The sequence below is a fragment of the Rhinolophus hipposideros genome (genome assembly GCF_964194185.1).
Source record: "Rhinolophus hipposideros genome assembly, chromosome: 9".
In the NCBI taxonomy this organism is placed as follows: Eukaryota; Metazoa; Chordata; class Mammalia; order Chiroptera; family Rhinolophidae; genus Rhinolophus; species Rhinolophus hipposideros.
Genome location: NC_138055.1, coordinates 90,275,364 through 90,300,673, shown reverse-complemented (window position 1 = coordinate 90,300,673; position 25,310 = coordinate 90,275,364). Strand labels below are relative to the sequence as shown.

At 39.6% G+C, this 25,310-nt stretch overlaps 1 pseudogene across 1 annotated transcript; it reads left to right on the top strand.

The window, feature by feature from the left end:
* The first annotated feature begins 390 nt into the window (after nucleotides 1-390).
* LOC308501947 (prefoldin subunit 4-like) lies at nucleotides 391-25,167 on the top strand (annotated as a pseudogene). The gene is made up of 2 exons: nucleotides 391-801; nucleotides 25,102-25,167. The product of its transcript is annotated as a prefoldin subunit 4-like (transcript).
* The last annotated feature ends 143 nt before the right edge of the window (nucleotides 25,168-25,310 follow it).

Here is a 25,310-nt window from a genome sequence, read left to right as displayed (position 1 = left end):
ATTGTTCTCCCTGCCATCAATCTCACCACCCTCCAAAGCACTCTGTATACTGCTGCCAAGACTAACCTTCAAAATGAATTAAGTTCGAAACCTTCAAAGGTCCGAATTCCCTTAAGCAGAAAGCCAAGACCCTTCACAGTCTGTCTCTAATTTACTATTTCAGAAAATTTGCTCACATTATTCCATGTACCATATACTGTGATCCAGCCAAACCAACTATTTACCATTCCGAGAATGTATCCTCCATGCTCTGCTTCTCTTTCATTCCCTTGGAAAACCTTTGCTTCCCACCAGCCTATTAAGAAGTCCTTCCTAATACTGCAACTGAAAAAGGGCATTCTCTTTGCAGTTTTACCCATCCTATTAAAAGTTAATTAATAGAGTCCCCAAATGGCAGCCACCATGAAGGAGGCAGCTGCAGAAGATGTCAATGTTACTTTCGAAGATCAACAAAAGATAAACAAATTTGTACGGAATATAAGTTAGAATCACAGAACTGAAGGAAGAAATAGATGTTAAAAAAACCCAAAAAAAAACCAACTCCAAAATTTAGAAGATGCTGGTGAGGATATCATGCTTGCGGATGAAAACTGCTTAATGATACCTAATCAAATTGTTGATGTTTTCATTAGCCATTCTCAAGAAGAAACACAAGAAATATTAGAATAAGCAAAGACAAATTTGCAAGAAGAAATTGATGCCCTAGAATTTAGAGTGGAATCAATTCAGCGGGTGTTAGCAGATTTGAAAACTCAGTTATATGCAAAATTTGGGAGCAACACAAACCTTGAAGCGATGAAAGTTAAACATTTTACAATACTTTTTAAATTTTATTTAATAAACTTGAATATTGTTTAAATGATAATTTCCCTTCTTCAAATGATATGGAAAGCAAAACTTTCTGTTTTGCTTTCATGGGGCTGCTGGGTGGCTCAGTTGGTTAGAGCGCGCGCTCTGAACAACAGGGTTGCCAGTTTGATTCCCACATGGGCTAGTGAGCTGCACCCTCCACAACTAGATTGAAGACAATGAGCTGCTGCTGAGCTTCTGGAGGGGCAGCCGAATGGCTCAGTTGCTTAGAGCGGGAGCTCTCAACCACAAGGTTGCCGGTTCAATTAGTTCAATTCCAGCAGAGGGTGGTGGGCTGTGCCCCCTGCAACTAAAGATTGAAAACGGCGATTGGATTTGGAGCTGAGCTGCGCCCTCCACAACTAGATTGAAGGACAATAACTTGGAGCTGATGGACCCTGGAGAAACACAATGTTCCTCAATATTCTCCAATTAAAAATTTTTTTTTAATTAATGTTTTTAAAAAATTTCAAGTGTGGATGGGTGGCTCAGTTGGTTAGAGCGCGAGCTCTGGGCAACAGGGCTGCCAGTTCGATTCCCACATGGGCCAGTGAGCTCCACCCTCTGCACCTGGAGTGGGGTCAACTAGCTGCCACTGAGCTCCCGGATGGCTCAGTTGGTTGGAGTGCGTCCTCTCAACCACAAGGTTGTCCGTTCAACTCCCACAAGGCATGGTGGACTGCGCCCCCTGCAACTAACAAGGGCAACTGGACCTAGAGCTGAGCTGCGCCCTTCACAACTAAGACTGAAAGGACAACGACTTGGATGGAGCTGATGAGTCCTGGGAAAAACACACTACTGTTCCCCAATAAAAAGTCCTGGAAATGCACACTGTTCCCCCAATAAAGTCCTGTTCCCCTTCCCCAAAAAAATCTTTTTAAAAATTTTCATTTATTCATGGAAACTTGCCTATTTTCACATATCTTGATTATTTATTTTATATTTTTCAAAGAAGATAATATTCATCTATGTATTTTGCATAACAATTATTTCAAGCGTAATGGTTTCATGTCATGTTAAAATCAGTTAAGCAATCATTTATGTTTCTGTATTATCATTTAGAATATCTGTTGCAATTTTTATGAAAATTTAACATTTGTGTCATGTTTTATAAATGTCTATTTTAGTTGCTCATTAGAAATGGTGAAAGGACTGTAGAAAGACCTAATCCTACATCTACCTACTTTACTCAATTTACAGCTAAAGCTTTGTCATATACTGAGAAATATGTATATATTTTATTTAAATATATGCATTATATTATATCTAATCATATATATTTAACATATCTCTTACATACATATCAACATTATAGATCTTAGGAAAAGAACTGGCAAATGTTGAGACTTGTTGAGTTTCATACAAACATAGAACAGAACAACAGAAGAATCTTTTAAAAACCAAGAGATGTATCAATAGCAAAAACAAACGCTTAGTGTTTTTTTTTAAATTCTGTTCTAGACTTTATCTTAGTGCTTTGTAATTAATTGGGGTTTATACTGATAATGATGTAGAAATGAAACAGCTGTGTATCTAAAAATAGGCTTCTTTTTCTTAAATAAAGAGTACATTTATCCCCCCCAAAAAACCCAGTTAGTTAATAAATTTTATGGCATGTGTATTTTACCACAATTAAAATTTTTAAATTAGGACTGGCCCAGTGTCTCAGGCGATTAGAGCTCCATGCTCCTAACTCCGAAGGCTGCCCGTTCGATTCCCACATGGGCCAGTGGGCTCTCAACCACAAGGTTGCCAGTTGCAGGGCAGCGCCCCCTGCAACTAAGATTGAACACGCACCTTGAGTCCCGGATGGCTCAGTTGGTTGGAGCACGGGCTCTCAACCACAAGGTTGCCAGTTCAATTCCTCGACTCCCGCAATGGATGGTGGGCGGCACCCCCTGCAACTAGCAACGTCAACTGGACCTGGAGCTGAGCTGAGCCCTCCACAACTAAGACTGAAAGGACAACAACTTGACTTGGAAAAAAAAAAAAAGTCCTGGAAGTACACACTGTTCCCCAATAAAGTCCTGTTCCCCTTCCCCAATAAAATCTTTAAAAACAATTTTTTTTAAATTAAAACACACAGTTAATTAATAGACTTCAAGTTTGGCAAGTTGGCAGACCAGATGACCTCAAAACTCTCCTGTAACAAACACCCAGAACTGCTGAATAAATTCAACAAGTTTTCTTTTTAAATGCAAAGCTGAATACTCAAGAAAAAAAGGATAAATTTCCAGGTACCAGAAACACAGAAGGAACGAAAACCACTGTAGTAAATGTGAGTTACAGTTTCATTTGCCTTGGAATTTGAGGCTATAAAAATAAGTATTTTAGGGCCGGCCCGGTGGCTCAGGCGGTTAGAGCTCTATCCTCCTAACTCCTAAGGCTGCCGGTTCGATTCCCACATGGGCCAGTGGGCTCTCAACCTCAAAGTTGCCAGTTCAATTCCTCCAGTCCTACAAGGGATGGTGCAACTAAGATTGAACACGCACCTTGAAGTGAGCTGCCGCTGAGCTCCCGGATGGCTTGGTTGGTTGGAGCGTGTCCTCTCAACCACAGGGTTGCTGGTTCGACTTCCCAAGGGATGGTGGGCTGTGCCCCCTGCAACTGGAGAGCTGCAACTGGACCTGCAGCTGAGCTGCACCCTCCACAACTAAGACTGAAAGGACAACTTGAAGCTGAACAGCACCCTCCACAGCTAAGATTAAAAGGACAACAACTGGACTTGGAAAAAAGACTGTTCCCCAATAAAGTCCTGTTCCCCTTCCCCCAAAAAAATCTTAAAAAAAAAGTATTTTAAAATTATAAAATATCTAAAAGAAGAAATATAAGAAAGAACAAGAAAGAGTCAATGAAACAAGAACAAGTAGAAATGCAAAATAGTAAGACTTCTGAAAATTATAAGTAAAAACTTAGTGAATAAGTTTAACAGCAGAATAGATATAGTTGAAGAAAACCAATGAACTGGATGAATTTATCCAGAAGGCATCACAAAATAACAGAGAAAAAAAATAGAGATTTTGAGACAAAGAGGATGATAATGTTCGCTGTAACTCGAATAATAATAAAAGGAAAAAGGGGAGAGAATGGAGGAGAGTCAATATTCAAAGAGATAATCACTGATAGTTTCTCAGAATTGAGGAACAATGTGAATCCTCAGATTCAGGAATCAAAATGAGTTCCAAGTACAATAAACAAAAAGAAATCCACACCTAGAAACATTATGGTGAAACTGCAAGAACCACAGACAAAGATCTTAAAATCTACCAGAGACAAAAGACAAAGGACTTACAATCAGAAGAAACAATAAAGGCCCAAAGATGATGGAATAATATTTTCAAAGTGATGAGAAAAAAACAAAAAAAACACTGTCAATCCAGAATTCTATGTTCAGATAAATTTTCATTCAAGAGTACAGGCAAAATAAAGACATTTTCAATAAGATAAAGACCAGGACAACTTAACATTCACAGATTTTCTCCATAAAGACAACTAAAATGTATACTTCAGGAAGAAGGACACTGAACCCAGAAGGAAGGAATAAAATGCAAAAGACATTGGTAAGAATCCTCACCTATTCAGATGTGAGTGTAAATTTGTATAACCACTTTGGAGAACAGTTTGGATTACCAAGTATATTTGAATATGCAAATATCCTCTAACCCAGAAATTTCCCTGCAAGGTATAGAAACTCCTGCATATATGTACTGTGTTTCTCCGAAAATAAGACCGGCTTTTATATTAATTTTTGCTCCAAAAGACATATTAGAGCTTTTATGTTCAGGGGATGTCATTCTGAAAAATCATGCTAGGGCTTATTTTCCAGTTAGGTCTTATTTTCGGGGAAACATGGTACTAGGAACATCTAATAGCATCATGGTTCATTATAGAATCATGGTTCATTATGGAACAACCCAAATGGATAAAGAAGGTGCTACATATTTACATAATAGAATAAGCGGTGACAATTAATGAATAAACAATTAGCATGATGAAGCTCCAAACACAATGTGCTTTGAAAGTCAGAGAAGAATACAACCGTAATCATTTCACTTATGCAAAAGTTGAAAAATAGACAAAACTTATGAATGTATTGTTTAGGCACAGATAGGCATTGGTTTAAAAAAAAGCAAAAATATTATAAGGAAGTTTGATCAGAGAGTGACACACAGGCAGCATTTGAGGCATACATAATATTTTCTTTTTGGCTTGGGTACATTCTATTGCTATTTTTTAAACTGTACAATTTTTGCATTTATCAACTAGATATTGAGAGCCTACTCTGGGTCAGGCCTTGTGCTAGGTGTTGGAGATACAACAGTTACCAAATTAGACAAGTCCTCATGGAGAAGTTTGATAGGAATTAGATTTATGAATTCTAATTACCTTTATTGCAGCAATAGAAAATCGATCCTAACCCTCACATGAAAAAGCAAGGGACATAGATGAACCAAAACAATCTTGAAAAAGAACAATGTCGAAGGGCTCACAATTAATTTAAAAACTTGCTTCAAAGCTACAGTAATCAAGACAGTGTGATACAGGCATAAGAATAGACATATCTATCAATGGAATAGAATGGAGAGTCCAGAAATAAGCCCATATGCTTACAGTCAGTTGATTTCTGACAAGGGTGCCAAGACCAGTCAATGGAGAAAGAAGAGTCTTTTCAACAAATGATTGTGGAACAACAGATATTCATATGAAAAATAATGAATTTAGACCTCTACCTAACACCACATACAAAAGTTAACTCAAAATGGATCAAAGTTCTAAATATAAGCACTAAAACTATAAAATTTTTAGAAAAATACACAGGTCTTTATGTTCTTCGATTAGGCAACATTTTCTTGGATATGATACCTAAAACCAAAGAAAAATAGAAAAACTGAATTTCATCAAAATTAAAGACTTTTGTGTATCAAAAAAGTGAAAACGCAACCCACAAAGTGGGAGCAAATATTTGAAATCATATGTTTAATAAATATCTGGTATCCAGACTATGTAAAGGACTCTTACAACTCAACAATAAAAAGACAAAGTTAAAATTGGGCAAAGGATTTGAATAGGCATTTCTCCAAAGAAGATTTACAAATGGCCAATAAGCACATGAAAAGATGCTCAATAGCATTACTCATTAGGGAAATGCAAGTTAAAACCACAATGGAATACCACTTTACATTCACTAGAATGGTTATAATTAAAAAACAGAAACAGAAAATAACAAGTGTTGGTGAGGATGTAGAAAAATTGGAACCCTCATGCATTGCTGGTGGTAATGTAAAATGATGCAGCCCCTGTGGAAAACATTCTGGCAGTTCCTCAAAAAATTAATAGAGAGTGCCATATGAGCCAGCATCTCTAGGTTTATACTACTAAAGAAAATTGATGTATATGTTCAAACAAAAACATACATACGAATATTCATTGCAGCATTATTCATAAGCGCCACAAAGTATAAACAACCCAAATATCTATTAACTGATAAGCGGGTAAACAAAATGTGGTATTATCCACACAATAGAATATTATTTAGCCATTAAAAGGAATGAATAAATGATAAATACTATAATATGAAGGAACCTTGAAAATATTATGCTAAGTGAAAGATGCCAGGCATAAAAGGCTGCATGTAGTATGATTCCATTTCTATTAAATGTCCGGAACAGGTAAATTCACAGAGACACAAAGTAGATTAGTGGTTGCCAGGGACTGGGGGTAAGAGAAGAATGGAGAGTGACTGCTGATGGGTATGGGATTCCTTTGGGGGGTAATGAACATATTCGAGAATTAGATGGTGATGATGGTTGCACAACCTTGTGAATATACTAAAAACTAGCGTTTCCAGGAGGGAATTCCCACCGTTCTCAGGAATTTTTTTTGCTTTCCAGTTCCCAAATCCCAAGATATAAACTGTTTTCTGTTCTCCACGATGAATCGTTTCTACAAAGTGACGGCCGATACTACCAACCACCTGGGTTCAAGGAGCCAGTTTTCCCGATTTCTCAACCAACTTTTCTTGGGGTTTGGGAACGGGAAAGCAAAAAAAAATCCTGAGAACGTGCGGGAATTCCTGCCTGGAAACACTATTGAAACCCACTGAGTCATATAACTTAAAATGATGAATTATGGTATGTGAATTATATCTCAGTAAAAAACCCAAAATCAACAAAATACAATTAAAAAATTAAAATAATATGTCTCAATAAAAATAAATATCAACAGAAAAGATTTATAAATCTGGTCTAACTTGATCATTTTAGAGAGAAGGAAATTGAGGCACAGAGGAGGGAAGTGACTTCAAAAGTGGCACAGCTAGTCAGCTGCCAGGTGAGTATGGAGGCCCAGGACCTCTGTTACCAGTACAGTGCTTTTCCTTTTTTTTTAATTCTTTAAGATGTTTGAAAATTTTCAATCGTATACAATAGAACAAAGAGCATAAGCTCCCTGTATTTATATAACTGAGCTTTAATAATTGTCAGTCTTATCTCGTCTATGTCCTCAACCACTTTCACCCCTCCCAGATTATTCTGAAATGTGTCTCAGACACCATATTATTTGTACAGAAATGCTGTAGTATGTGCATGTTTTCATATATTTTACTTGTATCATCTATTTCCCACATACATATATATGCATACAAAAGAAAACAATAAATGACCCTTCCAAAAAAACAAAGAGAAAGATAGAAAGAATAGTGAGCAAATAAACTGGTAAAATGTGAAGTAAATCTAAACGTGCATTCACTGTATAACTGTACATTACACTGAGGATGACTCTATAAAGAAAGTGAAACTTTAACCATTCACTAAATAGCAGGTAAGACAGGGTTGTGGTGTATAGAATCACACAGGGTGCTTGTATTTTTCAAGAGGAGGTAAGAGATACTGAGTAACACGATCAGCTCTTGCACTAGAACACATGTACAACATAGTTCATAGAACATTCTTTGTAGTAGAAAGAGAACTGGAAACAACCTAAATATGCATCAGTAGAGGAATGGGCAAATAGAATATGGTATATGCATACATTGGAATACTGTGTGTCATTAAAAGGAATAAACTAGATTTATGTAGATCGGTGTGCACAGATCTCAAGTACACACGAACTAAAAACAAGTTGCAAAACAACATGAACAGTATAATGACATTGATTTGAAGTAAAAGAAAAAACTTATTTGCTCATAGCAGGGAGCAGGACAGGAAACAGGACTAAGTGGTAGTTAAAGGGATTTTTAGCTACATTCATATGGCTTTATTTCTTTGGAGAAAAAATGATGAGGCACATATGACAAATGTATAACCGTCATAAATATTGGATTGGGAGAATAGAGATGTTTGTTATATTATTTGTGTTTTCTATATTATTATCTGCACTTAATTTTTTTAACCTTATAAATTTCTGAAAATTATTACAGATACATATTTTTAAGAAGAATTGAGGAGTCTGAAGGGCAATCTATAATTTTAGCCTAATGTCACACCTGCTAAGATGTGGATTTTATTGGAGCTATGCACCTGCTCCATGGAGGGACACCCACCATTTTGCTCTCTATTCTTCCATTTCTAGATTCTGACAAAACTGATCCACATTTTCAGAATTCCTGTTCTCCAGAATAGAATTCAGGTAGGTAGAAAGGAACATTCTGTTTGAAGCAAAGTCAAAGATAATATCTTGAACTAAGGAGAAATATTTATCTAGCATTTATTTTTTATATTTACCATTTTAACATTGTCACAGTAGGAATGGATTCTGTTTGAGATGTGTAGGTTTGTGGGCAAGGGTATAGCCAAACACTAAGTAGACCAAAGGCAGTGAAGAAACAGACAAAGCTGCAATGGCGAGACCTAAAAGGGCAGCATCCAGGGGTTATGTCAAGTGCAGCTATAGTTAGGGCAGATGTCAGCCCTGAGGACAAGGGACAAATGATTAATGGCAGTTAGATACAAGAACTGGGTTAGGAGTGTTAGTTGTTGGGTGAAATTAAAGGTAAGGCTGTGGCAACAGTGTTAATTGCTGAGATCTGACTATGTTAGGATCCCAGCTGGGATACAGAGCCAACATTCTGGGAGAGGGATTTTGTAATGACTAGTCAAAGTAATACTACTAATCCTAGGAGCTTAATAAAGGTTTTTGTATTGGTCAAGACTTGTTTGTTTCCTAATACTGGAAATTCAGCTCCATAATTAGGTAGCATTGACTTTAGATGCAATGGGATCCAGAGGTTTAAATGATATATTCAGAACTCTTTTTCACTTGCCATCTATGTTTGTCAGGCTTGCTATAATCATGCTGTGTAACAAGTAGTCCCAAAATCGCAATGCTGTGTAACAAGTAATCTCAAAATCTCAATGGGGGTGCAGTGCTCATAACACCAAAGTCACTGTTTCAATTCCCACATGGGCCAGTGAGCTGCACCCTCCACAACTAGATTGAAAATAATGGCTTGAGCTTGGAGCTGAGCTACAGGTGGGCAGCCGGTTGGCTCAGTGGTCAGAGCTCAGTGCTCATAACAGCAAGGTCGCTGGTTCGATTCTCACATGGGCCACTGTGAGCTGTGCCCTCCACAAATAGATTGAAAACAACAACTTGACCTGGAGCTGAGCTACATCCTCCATAACTAGACGGAAAACAACAATTTGACTCGGAGCTGAGCTGTGCCCCCCAAAACTAGATTGAAAAACAACGACTTGACATCCTGGAGAAACACACTGTTCTTCAATATTCCCCTCCCCCCCCCAAATCTCAATGGCCTACAACAACAACCATTTATTTCATGCTCACAGATTAGCTATGATTAAGCTAATATTGACTAGGCTTAGATGGGCTCAGCTGGACTCCAGGCTTCAAGTTGGCTACAGAGCTGCTTTGTGTCTTCATCCTGGGACCACACCAGAAGGATGAACAGCTACCTGGGGCCTAGTCTTTTTGTGGCAGAGGGCAAAAGGTCCATAATGGTTGGTGGAAACTCTTAAGATTCAGCTTAGAGTGGGCACACTGGTCATTTCCATCACAATTTACTGATCAAAACAAGTCATATGGCCAGGTCCAAAGTCCACGGGCAGGGATGTAAATTCCATTTATTCTCTCAGGGGAAGCACTGCCTCACATGGCAAGATATTAGATAGATAATAGATGATAGATAGATGATAGATAGATAGATAGATAGATAGATAGATAGATAGATAGATAGATGATAGGTAGATAGATAATTTCAGAGAGACAGTTAAAAGTTGGAAGCAGTAATCCAATCCACTACACTATCTCTGAAGTTTGCTTGTCTCTGCTTGGCTTTACCTGGCATTTAAGCTCTGTTGCCAAGAAAGATGGCTGTTAGCTGTCCTTGTCTCACTTTCTCCAAGTTTAGCAGCCCTAATAGACAGAGATCATCTTTCCAGGTAACTTTAGTTTTTAAAAAAAGTCTAAGAAGTGCTCTGATTGGTCTGGCATGGGTTCTGTGCCTATCCCTGAATCAGCCACCACAGCCAGGGAAGACCGAGTCCTCTGACCATGCAGCCTGCGTCACACACCCACACTTTCTTACGTTGAGGTTAAGAGGGAGATGGGCTCAGCCTTGATAGCCTCACCAGGATCACATAAAACCAGTGAGGGGTGCCTTAAAGAACCAATACCGGGCAGACAGGCACTACAGTGTCTAATCTCAAGAGGAAACTAGAAACCTAGACAGGGAAACCAAGCGAAGACCCAACCCTATGGCATCAACAGGAGAGAACTAGGGAGGGAACGGCAGGCCCTCAGGTACCAGAGTGGCAGCTGTCAGATATAAGAAACATACAAACCTGCAGAGAATTTTTATGAGTTTGAGTCAAGCAGAGGATACACTTGGAAGCAAGATCTCAGACTGAAAAAAATGCTTCCAAGAACTGACAGTTTGCAGCTTCTTTTATGCATTTGGAATTAAGGGGAGAAGGTTAAGGAAGGTAACACAAAGGTGAGAGAAAGCAAGGCGGGGATTAAATTACAGGGTAGTTAACCAGGTTCTGTTCTCCCTAGAGCGTGGTCACCCTTTACAAGGAGGGGTCTGAAAAGAGGCGTTTTAAAGGCATTAACCTGAATGCACAGACACAATGGACAGGACTTGCTTAAAGCAAAACCATAAGCCTTTTACCAAAGAAGTTACATGCCTGGGGCATAACTACCCACAATGACCCGCCCAGTTAGGAATATGGCCAGATCACCCTGGAAGGTCACTCTCCATAGACCCTCTTTTACTGTCCACAAAGCAATGGACTTAGGCTGACGCTTCTGTGTACTTCTCCCTATTGTGGATCTGGGATGGGCCTGGGGGAGATGCAGGGCTCTAGGAACATCCAGCTTTAGGAGCTAGCAGTAATGGGAGGAGATACATACTTGTCTATTTAGCTGTGTTGGTAAAGCTAAAATGTAGTTTTTTAAAAGGTGAAAAAGTGCATCTGAATCTCAAGGAAAAGCTATGCTGCTCCAATTTCAAGATTAAGATACTGGTGCTGGTTGAGAAACGCGGGGTAAAGTGATCTTTGCACTTACAGAGAAGTGATTACAGAGAGGCCACGTGGCCGACCTTTCACCTGGCGTCAGGTGTGTGGCCCTCTGAGTCATGTAGACTCATGACTCAGAGAACACTGTACGAGACATCATCTGATAGCATGCCAACTTCATACTGAAAAAAAAAAGGTAACTTAGTTGAAATGAAAAACGTAATGAGTAAAATCTTTTCAAATGAGATATAAATGATATAATCTCTTAAATTAACAGAATGAAGTCTAAACCTGTAGTGATTTTTAAGTTATGTGCTCTGTAAATATATGGTGAATGAATGAACAAATCATTGGTATTTCCTCCATTGACCAGTGTTTTGGAAGACCTGTACCATTAAGGTGAAACAAGGGAGGATAAAAATAGAGGAGAATGAATAGGGGGAGAGGGTGTCTGCCCAGGGGCAGTGTGGAAAATTGCATGCAATAAGAACTGAAAGGCAGGTACTATTCAAATCAAGAGTGAGTAACGAGAAGGTGATAACAAGTTTACTCCAAGGTGAAGAACTTCTGACTTCCAGGCTAGGTCTGCAGGGAAAATTGTCAAGGGCCCATGGGTTCCTTTCCTGACTTGGTTTATTCTCCCTCCTTCAGGAGCCGATTCCCTTCTACCCTCAAATTCTCAGCCAAATTCTCATTCCCTTCTCATTCTGAGAAGGGAAGTGATATTAGCACTTGCCTCTCCAAGTTCTTCCAGAAAGAGTCAGATCCGAGTATGGAAGAAGCAAAATATCTCTTGCGGCCTGTGGTTTGGAGATATGTAGGACTCCAGAGTGAGCCCTGTTTCTTCTGTTAACATGAGAGAAAAATAAGATGTGCTGAGGTGTTTTTTGATCTGTGAAAGCAAAAGATTGTGATGTTTCTTGCAATTTATTAGAGCTTATTTTAAGGTGATACAAACAAAATAATGTGTAAAGGATTCAAATTGTCCCACTTGTCATAAAAGTCTACTTCTCCCCAGCCCTCCTCCTAAGTCACAGTTCCTATTTGCCAGCCAAATAAACTACAAGTGAAGTAAAAGTTCTTTTAGATAAGGATCAAACCAGATTAGGAATATTTCATCTAGGTTACTCAGTCAATATCGGGTGTTTCCATTTCTCCTCCTCTGAGTCTGGCGGCAGTGACATTTCCATGACCTTCGGTTGGGTGCTGATTCTGTGGTGTGCTGAGTGGGCGGCTTAAGGTCCAGAGGCCAGTCCTCCACTGAGCACACAGGAGGGGTCCTCTCATTGGTGGAGGTGGGTAGGGCGACATGCCAGAGGACACCTTGTCTCGCACTCAGACTGTTAATTCAAAAGTGAGCGCAGAATTAAGTGGGCTGATCAGCCTGGGCCAAGTAGGGATTGGGCCATCAATATAGAAAGTTACAAAACCAGTGTTTAGCAGGCGTAAGGCTACACCAATATCTCTTCCAGATACCAGACTCCATCTGCCCTAGTTCTGTTCAAAGTCCGAAGAATACGACTCTTCCTAAAGCCCAGGGCTTGAGACAAACACTGTTCACACATATCTTGACACTGTCTTTGAAAAGAAATTCAGTTAGGATACTGGTGAAAAGGTCAAAGCAGTGAAATACCATACACCTGAATGTTAGCAAGGGGTGTAGCTCTGCATAGGAAGTGTGGAGGGAGGGCGTTCTCCCAGTTGCAGCTTTTCTCCTGGCGGCCATCACAGAAAACAGAAAGGGGTTTGCTGGATGTTTCCACCTTGTGTAAAGGAAACCTGAGTTAGACTCACTGCCTTCCTCTCTTAAGAGTTGTTTGTTGTCTTTAGTTTCATATATATACATACATATAATATACGCATATGTATATACGGTATCTGACAATTAAGTTTATGAACACATCCTAGAAAAAGTGCTACATACCTCATTACTGAATATCCCTACAGTCACCTTCGAAATACTCACCTTGGGAAGCTATGCACTGATGCCAGCGCCTGGTCCACCCTTCAAAGCAATTTTGGAACTCTTTTTCTGGAATGGCCATCAGAGCTGTCATCGTATTACCCTTGATGTCCCGTATGTCATCAAAATGTCTTCCTTTCAATACTTCCTTTATCTTCAGTTAAAGAAAGAAGTCATTGGAGGCCAGCTCAAGTGAGTAGGGAGGGTGTTCCAATACAGTTATTTGTTTACTGGATAAAAACTCCCTCACAGACAGTGCCATGTGTGAGCTGGTGCATTGTAGTGATGCAAGAGCCATGAATTATTGGCGAAAATTTCACGTCTAACTTTCACGCAGCCTTTTCAGTACTTCCAAATAGTAAACTTGGCTAACTGTTTGTCCAGTTGGTACAAATTCATAAATGAATAATCCCTCTGATATAAAAAAAAGTTAGCAACATCATTGCAACAAGTTCGCAAACTTGTCATACCTCATATGTATGTATGTATGTATGTATGCATGTTGTCATGTGTTATGTAGTATTAGTAACGTGTGTATATGTATATATATGAATGTCAAAGTTGTGTTTCGCACTCTTGGCAGAAAATTTATAGGAAAAAATAAAAGAGGTTTGGTGAAACATCATGAAGCAGTAAGACTGGTTAAGCATTGTACCTTTACATGTCCAGTTAAAGGTTTTAGGCTTGTCAGGATTGTCAGTCAGCTGGGTGGGTAACTTTAAAAAAAAATTGTTTAAATATACATAAGATCTACCATTTTAACCATTTTTAAGTGTACAATTTAGTGGCATGAGTATATTCACACTGCTGTGCCACCAGTACCACCACCCTTCTCCAGAACTTTCTCATCTTCCTGAACTGAAACTCTGTCCCCATTAAACACTGACCTCCCATTCCCCATCCCTACCCCACCCCTGGCAACCCAATTCTACTTTCTGTCTTTCTGAATTTGACTATTCTAGGGACCTCACAGAAGTGGAGTCACACAGTATCTGTCCTTTGAGGTCTGGCTTATTTCACTTAGCATCATGTCTTTAAGGTTCATCCATGCTTGTTAGATTTTTATAGTCTGTTTTCCATTGACTGACCTGTTTATTTTTGTTTTCTTGCTGTGAACTGTGATACTGAAAACAGGATAACTAGGGCTGGCCTGGTGGAGCAGGTGGTTGGAGCGCCGTGCTCTTAACACCGAGGTCACTGGTTCGATTCCCACCTGGGCTGCTGTGAGCAGCTGGAGGTCGGCACATGCTGCCAAGAGCAGCCGGCAGCTGGCAAGAACTGCCATAAGCTGCTGTGAGTGGCTGACCCAGGACTGGCGACCAACTTCCTCGGGGCTGGGGGTGGGGGCAGGGAGCACAAGGCTCCTAATACCAGCATGGGCCAGGGAGATGTGTCCCACACAACTAGACAGAGAAACAATGGCTTGAACAGGAGTGGGGGATGGGGGGGGTGACGGGAAAAAAAAAGAAAGAAAACAGGATAACTATCTGAAAGTTCCCCTGGCCATGGGCTTCCTTCTCACCACCGTAAAATATGCTTATCTTCCTCACAGTGGATCTTTTCAGTGTTCTTTTCCTGCCTTGTTCATGACATAACTGGTGTATTAGCTGCTCCCAGTTCTCAGCTTGGCCTCCACTGCCAGGATGGCGAACAGCAGATACTGCTTTCTCTCTGTAACCTCCTTCCCTTACCCACCTCAGGCAATGATTCAGAAAACAAACAAACAAACAAACAAAAAATAGAAGCCCTTTCTTCTCCTAGGAAAGGGAGGTACTCCTGAGCTTGAGGGCAGGCCACAGCCAGTGTTTATCTTCCTCTCTAAGCGCAGCAGGCTCTTAATATATGCTTTTTGTTTTTTGCTCTTTCTAATTATTATTTTTAAATAGTACATTCAAATGGTTAGATACATACAGAGTAAGAAGGTACAGTGAAAATACATCTCCCTCCCACCCCTGACCCCTTTCCAGCAGTCAGCCCTTCACCGTGTCTCTCTTTCCAGACACAGTTCACATGTAAACAAGCACATGGGTGCGTTTTTACACAAAAGATGTAATCTTATACCATTGATCTTTGTCGTGCTTTTTGGAAAAATACAGAAAAGTAAGAGTGTAATATGCCAAGTTCCTAGCATCCAGAGCTGATAAGAACAGTTTAGTCATAGCTGTTTTGTTTATTTTTTCTCACAGGAAAGAAGTGAGCTTCACACCCAATCCTATTCCCCTCCTCCTACCCCAGAGCACTGTCGTGAATTGGTTATATCCTTTCAGACACAGGTACATATATATGTCTGAAAACAACCTATAGTATCATTTTCTGTGATTTTTTTCAGTCTACATAATAACCATGTTTAATATTCATTCCCTCTTTTGACAGGCATTTAGGTTCTTTCAGACTTTTTACTCCCCAAATAATGCTGTAGGATATTTCTTGCACATCCGTTTTTGTACACACATGTGAGCTTATGTATAAGATAATTTTGTAGAAGTGGGTTCACTGGATCAAAGGATATGCACATTTAAAATTTTGATAGCTTGTTCTAAAGACAATAGTACCAGTTTTTATTCCTACTATCAATGCATAGGGTACCTATTTCTGCACATCCCCTACCAAACAGTTTATCAAAATTATAATTATATATTTTACAGTTTGCTATAAATGGAATGAGCACCTTTTTATGTGTTTGAGAGCCATGCATATTTCTTCTATGATTTTTTTTTAAAGTCCTTGGCCCATTTTTTTGGGGGGGCTTATAATCTTATAGACTTTTTAAAAAATTACAATTGACATTCCATATTATTTTATATTAAATTCAGGTGTACAGCATAGTAATTAGACATTTATGTAATTTAAGAAGTGATCCCCCTGACTAGTCTAGTACCCACCTGGCACTGTACATAGTTATTACCATGTTATTGACTATATTCCCTGTAGTCCCTGTTTTGTAACTACCAATTTGTGCTTTTTACACCCTGCCCCTTTCTCACCCAGGCCCCTCCCATCTGCCAACCATCAGTTTGTTCTCTGTATCTATGAGTCTGTTTGTTTCTTTTGGTGATTTTGTTCTTTAGATTCTACATACAAATGAAATCATATGGTATTTTTCTCTGACTTATTTCACTTAGCGTAATACCCTCTAGATCTATCCATGTTGTTGCAAATGGTAAGCTTTCGTTATTTTTATGGTCAAGTAATATTCCATTGTACAAATGTACCACTTCTTTTTTATCCAATTGTCTATTGATGGGCACTTGTGTTGGTTCAATGTCTTGGGTATTGTAAATAATGCCACAATGAACATGGGGTTGCATATATCTTTTTGACTTAGTGTTTTGGATTTCTTCATATAAATACCCAGAAGTGGAATTGCTGAGTCATAAGGTAGTTCTACTTTTTATTTTTTCAGGAACCTCCATACTGTTTTCCATAGTGGCTGCACCAGTTTGCAATCCCACCAACAGTGTATGAGGGTTCCCTTTTCTCCACATCCTCACCAACACTTTTTCATTGGTTTATTGATGATGGCCAACACTTGTTTATTGATTTATTGATGATATGAAGTGATATCTCTTTGTGTGTTTGTTTTTTAAAAGATTTTATTGGGGGAAAGGGAACAGGACTTTATTGGGGAACAGTGTGTACTTCCAGGACTTTTTCCAAGTCGTTGTTCTTTCGATCTTAGTTGTGGAGGGCGCAGCTCAGCTCCAGGTCCAGGTCCAGTTGCCAGTTGTTAGTTGCAGGGGGCACAGCCCACCATCCCCTGTGGGAGTTGAACCGGCAACCTTGTGGTTGAGAGGTCGCACTCCAACCGACTGAGCCATCGGGAGCTCAGTGGCAGCTCAGCTCAAGGTGCTATGTTCGATCTTTGTTGCAGGGGGCGCAGCCCACCATCTCCTGCGGGAGTCGAGGAATCAAACCCGCAACTTTGTGGCTCAGAGCCCACTGGCCCACGTGGGAATCGAATCGGCCCCCTTCAGTGTTAGGAGCACGGAGCTCCAACTGCCTGAGCCACGGGGCAGGCACCTCATTGTGGGTTTAATTTGCATTTCTCTGATGATTAGAGACATTGAGAATCTTTTCATATGTCTATTGGCCATCTATCTGTACGTCCTCTTTACAGAAATGTCTATCCCAGTCTTCTCTCCATTTTTTTATTAGATTTTTTGTTTTTTTAGTGTTGAATTTTATAAGTTATTTATAAATTTTGGCTATTAACCCCCTATCTGACGTATCATTGGTGAATATCTTCTCCTAATCAGGTTATCTTTTTGTTTTGTTGATGGTTTCCTTTGCTGTACAAACACTTTTTAGTTTGATGCAGTCCCATTTGTGTATTTTTTCTTTTGTTTCTCTTACCAGAGCAAATAGATTAACAAACACATTACTGAGAGTAATGTCAGAGAGTGAGTTTACTGCCTGTTTTCTTCTAGGATTTTTATGATTTCAGGTCTTATGTTTAAGTTTTTAATCCATTCTGAGTTTATGCTTGTATATGTTGTAAGAAGGAGGTTTAGTTTTATTTTCTGCATGCATCTTTCTAGTTTTCCCCACACCATTTATCGAATAGACTGTCTTTACCCTATTGTATATTCTTGCTTCCTTTGTCATAGATTAATTGACCATATGGGTGTGGGTTTATTTCTGGGCTCTCTATTCTTTCCCATCTATGCGTCTGTTTTTATGCCAGGACTGACAATGCCATTTGATTACCATAGCCTTGTAGTGAAGTTTGATATCAGGTAACATGATACCTCCCACTTTGTTCTTCTCTATCAAGATTGCTGTGGCTATTTGGGATCTTTTGTGGTTCCATATACATTTTAAGATTATTTGTTCTAGTTCTTTGCAAAATGTCATTGGCATTTTGATAGGGATTGCATTGAATTTGTACATTGGTTTGGGTGTTATGGACATTTTAACATTGTTAGGTCTTCTTGTCCATGAGCACAATATATGCTTCTATTTATTTTTATCTTCTTCAATTTCTTTCTTCAATGTCTTATAATTTTCCATGGACAGGTCTCTTACCTCCTTGATTAGATTTATTCCTAGGTATTCCTTTTTTTTTTGATGCAGTTGTAAACAGGATTGTTTTCTTAATTTCTTTTTCTGATAGTCATTATTGGTGTATAAAAATGCAACCAACTTCTGGATTTTAATTTTGTACCCTGTCACTTTACTGAATTCATATATTAATTCAAGTAGTTTTTTTGGTGGAATCTTTAGGGTTCTTTATACAAGTATCAGGTCATCTACAAATAATGACAGTTTTACTTCTTCCTTTCCAATTTGGATGACTTTTATTTCTTTTTCTTGTCTCATCGCTGTGGCTAGGACTTCCAGCACGACGTTGGATATAAGTGGTAAAAGTGGGCATCCTTGTCTTGTTCCTGATTATAAAGAAATCTTCTAGCTTTTCCCCATTCAGTACGCTATTAGCTGTGGGTTTGGCCTTTATTACGTTAAGGTATTTTCCCTCTACTCCCACTTTGCTGAGAGTTTTTTTAAATCATAAATGGATAATGGATTTTGTCAAATGCTTTTTCTGCACCTATTGACATAATCATATAATTTTTATCCTTTATTTTGTTTATGTGGTGTATCATGTTAATTGATTTGGGGATATTGAACCAACCTCACATCCCAGGAATAAATCCCACTCTCTCATGGTGTATGATCTTTTTAATGTATTGCTGAATTGGGTTTGTTAACATTTTGTTGAGGATTTTTGCATCTATGTTTATCAAGGATATTGACCTATAATTTCCTTTTTATATAGTGTCTTTGTCTGGTTTTGGAATCAGGATAATGCTGCCCTCTTTAAATGAGCTTCAGCGCTGTTCCTCCTCTTCAATTACTGAAAGAGCTTAAGATGAATAGTTGTTCATTTTTCTTTGATGTTTGGTGTAATTCACCTGTGAAGCTATCTGACCCAGGACTTTTGTTTGTTGGGAGTTTTTTAAATTACTGATTTGATTTTGTTAGTAGTTATTTGTCTGTTCACATTCTCTGTTTCTTCTTGATTTAGTCTTGGAAGATTGTATGTTTCTAGGAATTTATTCATTTCTTCCCGATTGTCCAATTTGTTGGCATAGTATTTTCTTATAATCCTTTGTGTTTCTATGGTGTCAATTGTCACTTATCCTAGTTCATTTCTAAGTTTATTTATTTGAGTCCTCTTTTTTTTTTTTTGATGAGTCTGGTTAAAGGTTTATCAATTTTATTTATCTTTTCAAAGAAACAGCTTTCGGTTTCATTGATCTTTTGTAATTTTTTAACTTTATTTCATTTATTTCTGCTCTGATCTTTACTATTTCCTTCATTAAACTCACTTTGGGCTTTGTTTGTTTTTTTCTAGTTTTCTAGTTCCTTTAGGTGTAAGTTTAGATTGTTTATTTGAGATTTTTCTTGTTTCTTCAGGTAGGTCTGTATTACTCTTAGAACTCTTTCGCTGTGTCCATAGATTTTGGGTCATTGTGTTTTCATTTTCATTTGTCTCAAGGTATTTTTTGATTTCTTCTTTGATCTCATTGTTAACCCATTCATTGTTTAGTAGGATGTTATTTAGCCTTCATATGTTTGCGTTCTTTATCAGTTTTCTTCTTGTAATTCACTTCTAGTTTCATACCATTGTGATCGGAGAAGGTGTTTGATATGATTTCAATCTTTTTAAATTTATGGAGACTTGTTTTGTGGCCTACTGTGTGGTCTATGCTGGAAAATGTTCCATGTGTGCTTGAAAAGAATGTATATTCTGCTGCTTTTGAATGAAATGTTCTAGAAATATCAATTACATTTATCTGCTTTCATATGTCATTTAATGTTGCTGGTACCTTGTTGATTTTCTGTCTGGATGATCTATTTGTTAATGTCAGTGGGGTGTTAAAGTCCTCTACAGTTTCTATATTACTGTCAATCTCTCCCTTTATGTCCATCAATATTTGCTTTACAGATTTAGGTGCTCCTACATTGAGTTTGTAAATGTTCACAAGGAATATTCCCCTTGTTATATTGATGGCTTTATCATTATGAAAGTTCCCTTTATCTCTTGGTATAGCCTTTGTTTTAAAGTTTATTTTGTTTGATGTAAGCATTACTACCCCAGCTTTGTTGTCATTTCCATTTGCATGAAATATCTTTTTCCATCCGTTTACTTTCAGTCTGTGTGTGTCTTTTGATCTGAAATGGGTTTCTTGTAGACAGCATATGTGTGGGTCTTGTTTTCTTATCCATTTAGCTCCCCTATGTCTTTTGATTGGAGAATTTAATCCATTTACATTGAAAGTGATTGTTGATAGATACATAGTTACCATTTTATTATTCATATGTTTGATTTTTTTTTTCTTCTTTAAGAAGTCTCTCCAACATTTCTTGTAATACTGGTTTGGTGGTAATGAACTCCTTTAGCTTTTTCTTTTCAGCAAAGCTCTTTATCTGTTCTTTGATTCTAAATGATAGCTTTGCTGGGTAGAATAATCTGGTTGCAGGTCCTTACTTTGCATCACTTTGAATATTTTATGCCAGTAGTCCCTTCTGGCCTGCAAAGTCTCTGTTGAGAAATCGACTGATAATCATGGGAGCTCTGTTGTAAGTAACTAACTGCTTTCCTCTTGCTATTTTTAAGATTCTTTCTTTGTCTTTGACCTTTGGGATTTTAATTATGATGTGTTGTGGTGTGGGCCTCTTTGAGTTCATCTTTTTGGGGACTCTCTGTACTTCCTGGGCTTGAGTGTCTATTTCCTTCACCAGGTTAGAGAAGTTTTCAGTCATTATTTCTTCAAATAGATTTTCAGTTCCTTGCTCTCTTTCTTCTCCCTCTTGTGCCTCTATGATGCAAATGTTGTTATACTTGATGTTGTCCCAGAGGTCCCTTAAACTATCCTCAGTTTTATTTTGATTATTCATTTTTCTTTTTGCTGTTCTGATTGGGTGTTTTCCACTACTTTGTCTTCCAAATCACTGATTTGATTCTGTGATTCATCTAATCTGATGTTGAGTCCTAGCTTCCCAGAAAAAGCTAAAGGAGTTCATCAACACCAAACCAGTATTCTTCATTTCATTTATGTATTTTTCATTTCTGACTGGTTCTTTTTTATGATTTCTCCGTCCTTTTTTATGTTTATTATTTCTTTGTTGACATTCTGACTGAACTGATCTACTCTTCCCCGAAGTTTGTTGAGCATTCCTATAACCAGTGTTTTGAACACTGTTTCTGTTAGATTCCTTCCCTCCATTTGTTTAGTTCTTTTTTTTCCTGTTGTTTTTTTTTTTTTTTTTGAGTTTTCTCTTGTTCTTTCATTTGGGATATGTTTCTTTGTCTCCTTCTTTTGGCTGCCTCCATGTGTTGGCAGGGTCTCACAGTCTTGGCAGGGTGACCCTATTTAGTGTGTGTCCTCTGGGGCCCAGTGGTCACTTGAGTTGGGTGCTCCAGGAGCGTCCCTTGTGTAGATTGAGTGTGCCCTCCTGTTGTAGTTAAGCTTTTATTGCTGTTTGTTCATCAGTGGGTGGGGCTGACCTTCAGGCTGACTGGATGAGAGGACAGGCCATGACCACAGTGAGGGCTGACCTCATGGATGAGAGGGAGCCCCATTGTAAGGGTGGAAGCCCCATTAGGATTCTGGTGCCTGACGAGTTCTCCTTTTGGGTGTGTCATTTATGAAACTAATTGGGTGGTGCTCTGTTGTGGTCTGAGGTCAGCCACTGGGTGTGTTGATTCTACTTCCTCTTGGGAGGGGCTCTGGTGTCAGGCAAGCTCAGCTGCTACCTGTGTCCAGTCAAGGGCCACCTAGTAGAAGCTAAAGAGCAATCTGTGTTTGGCAGCTCTCTGTACTGTGCCCAGAAGCACCTGAGAGAGTCCACACTGTATGTAACCTGAGACTGGCTATCACCCCTGCTAGGTTTGAGGCCAGTCAGCAAAATGCACAGGGCTCACTGAGGTCAGCTGCCACTTGCCTGGGGCCTGCAGACCTTGGAGTGTTTTAAAGAAAATTTGTAGTGCAGGGTAAGGCTGAAGGTGAGGCACATCAGCTGTAAGAGTCAAGGGCAGTGTGCGAGTTGGGTGTAGTAGGGCCTCAGGGAGTCACCAGAGTGGGGTAGCAGTGCTCGCCAGGTTAATGCAGATTAAGATTTGGTGCCCACCTGCCCACTTCTGCAGGCTGTGTGTGGGGAGGGCTCAACACAAGGACGATGGCGGTTCTTGTCCTGGAGCCACACAATTCCATGCCTTCCCATATGTCTCTGGTGCCTTTTGAGCTGCTGTCCCTTTGCTGGAGCTCAGGGTGAGTGCCTGTGAGCTAGTGAGTCTGTGCACAGGGATTTCTTGGTTTCCAGCAGTCCTCCATCTCACCGGGATGGAACAGAATTGCTACTGTTTTTCACAGACAGCTGTTGTGGAGACTATTCTTCCTGGCTCTGGAACCCTGGGCTGGGGAGCCTGGTGTGAGGCTGGGACACCTCACTCCTCATTAGGGACCTCTGCAGCTGAGATACCCCTCCCAGTTCTTAACCACCAAACGTAGGTGTGGAATCAGCCCATTTCTCATCTCTGCCCTCCCCCCCAGTCTCAGTGTGGCCTCTTTATATCTTTGATTATAAAAGTTTCATTCAGCTAGTTTTCAGGTGGTTCTCCAAGTTGACTGTTCTATCATTTAGTTATAATTTTGATGTGGTCACGGGAGGAGGTGAGCATAGCACTTATCTACTCTGTCATCTTGACCAGACATTAAAAAAAAGACAATTTTAATACTGATTTTTTCTTCAGCTCTTCAAATCTTGCCTGTACTTATTAGTATACTGATCCATACATTTTTTTTAATGTTGGGGAGTGGGAGTTGCTTCACTAGTTCCAAAAGTTCTGGTTCACCTTCTCTTGGAATTCAAAACCCCAGCACTTTGGCCACTCCACAGGCTAGCAATCCCAAATCCTGTCTGGCCCACTCTCGCCTTTTCCACCCTCTGGGCCTTATTCCATGTCAGGAATTCGTCTTATTGACTTTTAAGTGTACTTTGCATGTGAAGAAAATCAGCTCTTTGTCATGATATGTGCTGTAAATATATCCCCAGTTTATTGCTGATCTTTTGTTTTAACTATTTTTGCCATATGGAAAATTTAAATTTGTATACAGTGAACTTTATCAAACTTTATTAATGGTTTAAAGTGATGATACATTTATTACTTTCTCTTCTTTCTCTTTCTCTCCTATCATCCCATTTCTCCCAAATACCAAAATTAATCTGATACCATTCTAACCCAAATCATATCTCACATTCTTGGGTCTAGGGTCAGCTCAACAGCTGGAAACCACCTGGAGTTAATCTAGGTGAACCGTGGAGTTTCAACATAACCTCAGAGGCTCCAGGTAGCCTTGAATCAACTTTGCCCTGGTGTGTATTTATGAGGTATCCTAAATCAGTACTGACAAGCACTGACAGTTCTGGGACTTCTTATAACCTGGGGCTGCCCCACAACCCAGCTGGTCTGCCCTAGTCTGACCTATCCTTTGGAGGCACTGCAGTGGGGCTGGCACAGAGGAGCTAGGACCATGGTGACCTGTCACTTCTTTTTCACTCTTTTCAGCTCCTTAAACTACTCCCCAATGGAACCAGGTTTCTCACTATCCAAGAAGGGAAAGGCAAAAAACAAGAAGAACTTTATGGTGTCAAATTAAAATTTGAATATGGTTGTCAATGTGAACTCATGATTCCCAATACATAGGGAAAGATGTAGAGATAAATACAGATGTATAGGTATGTGTACATTTTTGAATTTGCTTTTGTGTGTACTTTAAAGGTTTTATATACACATCATTTCCATCCTTTTCATTGAGTCATCCTCCCCCAGTTTGTAAGGGTGGGGACATGGCCAGCGATCTCCTGTGCTTTCTCCACATCTCTCCTATCATGAATACAAATATCTACATAAAATATTGTTATTTAGGCATTGGAGATGAAAAACTAAAATGCACAAAAAAAATACACAACAAGACAAAAACGGTCAGTGCTTGTTGTGAAGGACTGGTGCATTCCCTCATCCTTCTTGCCTTCCAAGGTCCTTCTTAGCATGTGACATTCTGCACCTCTACTGGCCCTGGAATGGCTGTATCCTCCTTACAAACATTCCACCCCTAAGCTTCTTCTTCCCTCCTTTCCTCCCTCCCTCTCGCCTCCCTTCCTCCCCCTTTTCCCTCCTTCCTTCCACTTTCCTCCCTTCCTTTTTCGTCTCCTCCCTCCCCTCTTCCTCCGGCCGTCCAGCATTTCCATAAACGCTTGCTGAGCTTCTAACACATGTCAGCAGTGTGCTTGGTACTGGCAGCCCAGTGGTGAGTGGTGCTGTATCCAACAGATAAATCAGGTGCTGCCTTCAGCAAGTGCACAGTCTCACAGACAGAATACAGTGAGTCATTCAATGAACCAGGACCCTTCTTCCAGTGGCTGATCCCTCGCCAGAAAAGGGATGATTAGTAGGTTTGATGGTAGCCTCAACAAAAGCACTTTTCTCTCTCCCACTGGTGGAGAGAGAGAGCTTATAAGTACTCTGATCCCCTTGCTTCCACCATATTAGTAAATATTGAGATTTTGGGGTTTCACATGTTCGTTTGATCCTCATAGGCGGAGAGGGAAGACATTCTGGTCTGCGTGTTACAGAAGAGAAGAGCTGGGTTACCTGAGATGATAGCATGTTAGTGCCGAGCTGATACTGGTGGAGAGAGAGAGACTCTTGGGGCAGGAGGAGACTTTAAAGGCCACCCTGTCCAGGCACTGTTTGCTGCTTTAGTTTCTTCCCCAGGTCTCCTGACTCCTGTACCGCTTTCCTAGACCAGAGAGCAGGATGGCGGTGGCCCTGCTTCCAAAGCCGACCCGCCTGATACTGCATTCCTTTAGCACGGCCAACGCATTCCTCTTCTGTACTTTGCTTCCTTAACCCCAGAGGATACTTTAGTTCTTTATATGCATCAGCAGGCTCACGGGGGAGTACAGACCAATGGATTGTAGACCAGGTCCTGGACGATGCAAGGATGAGGAAG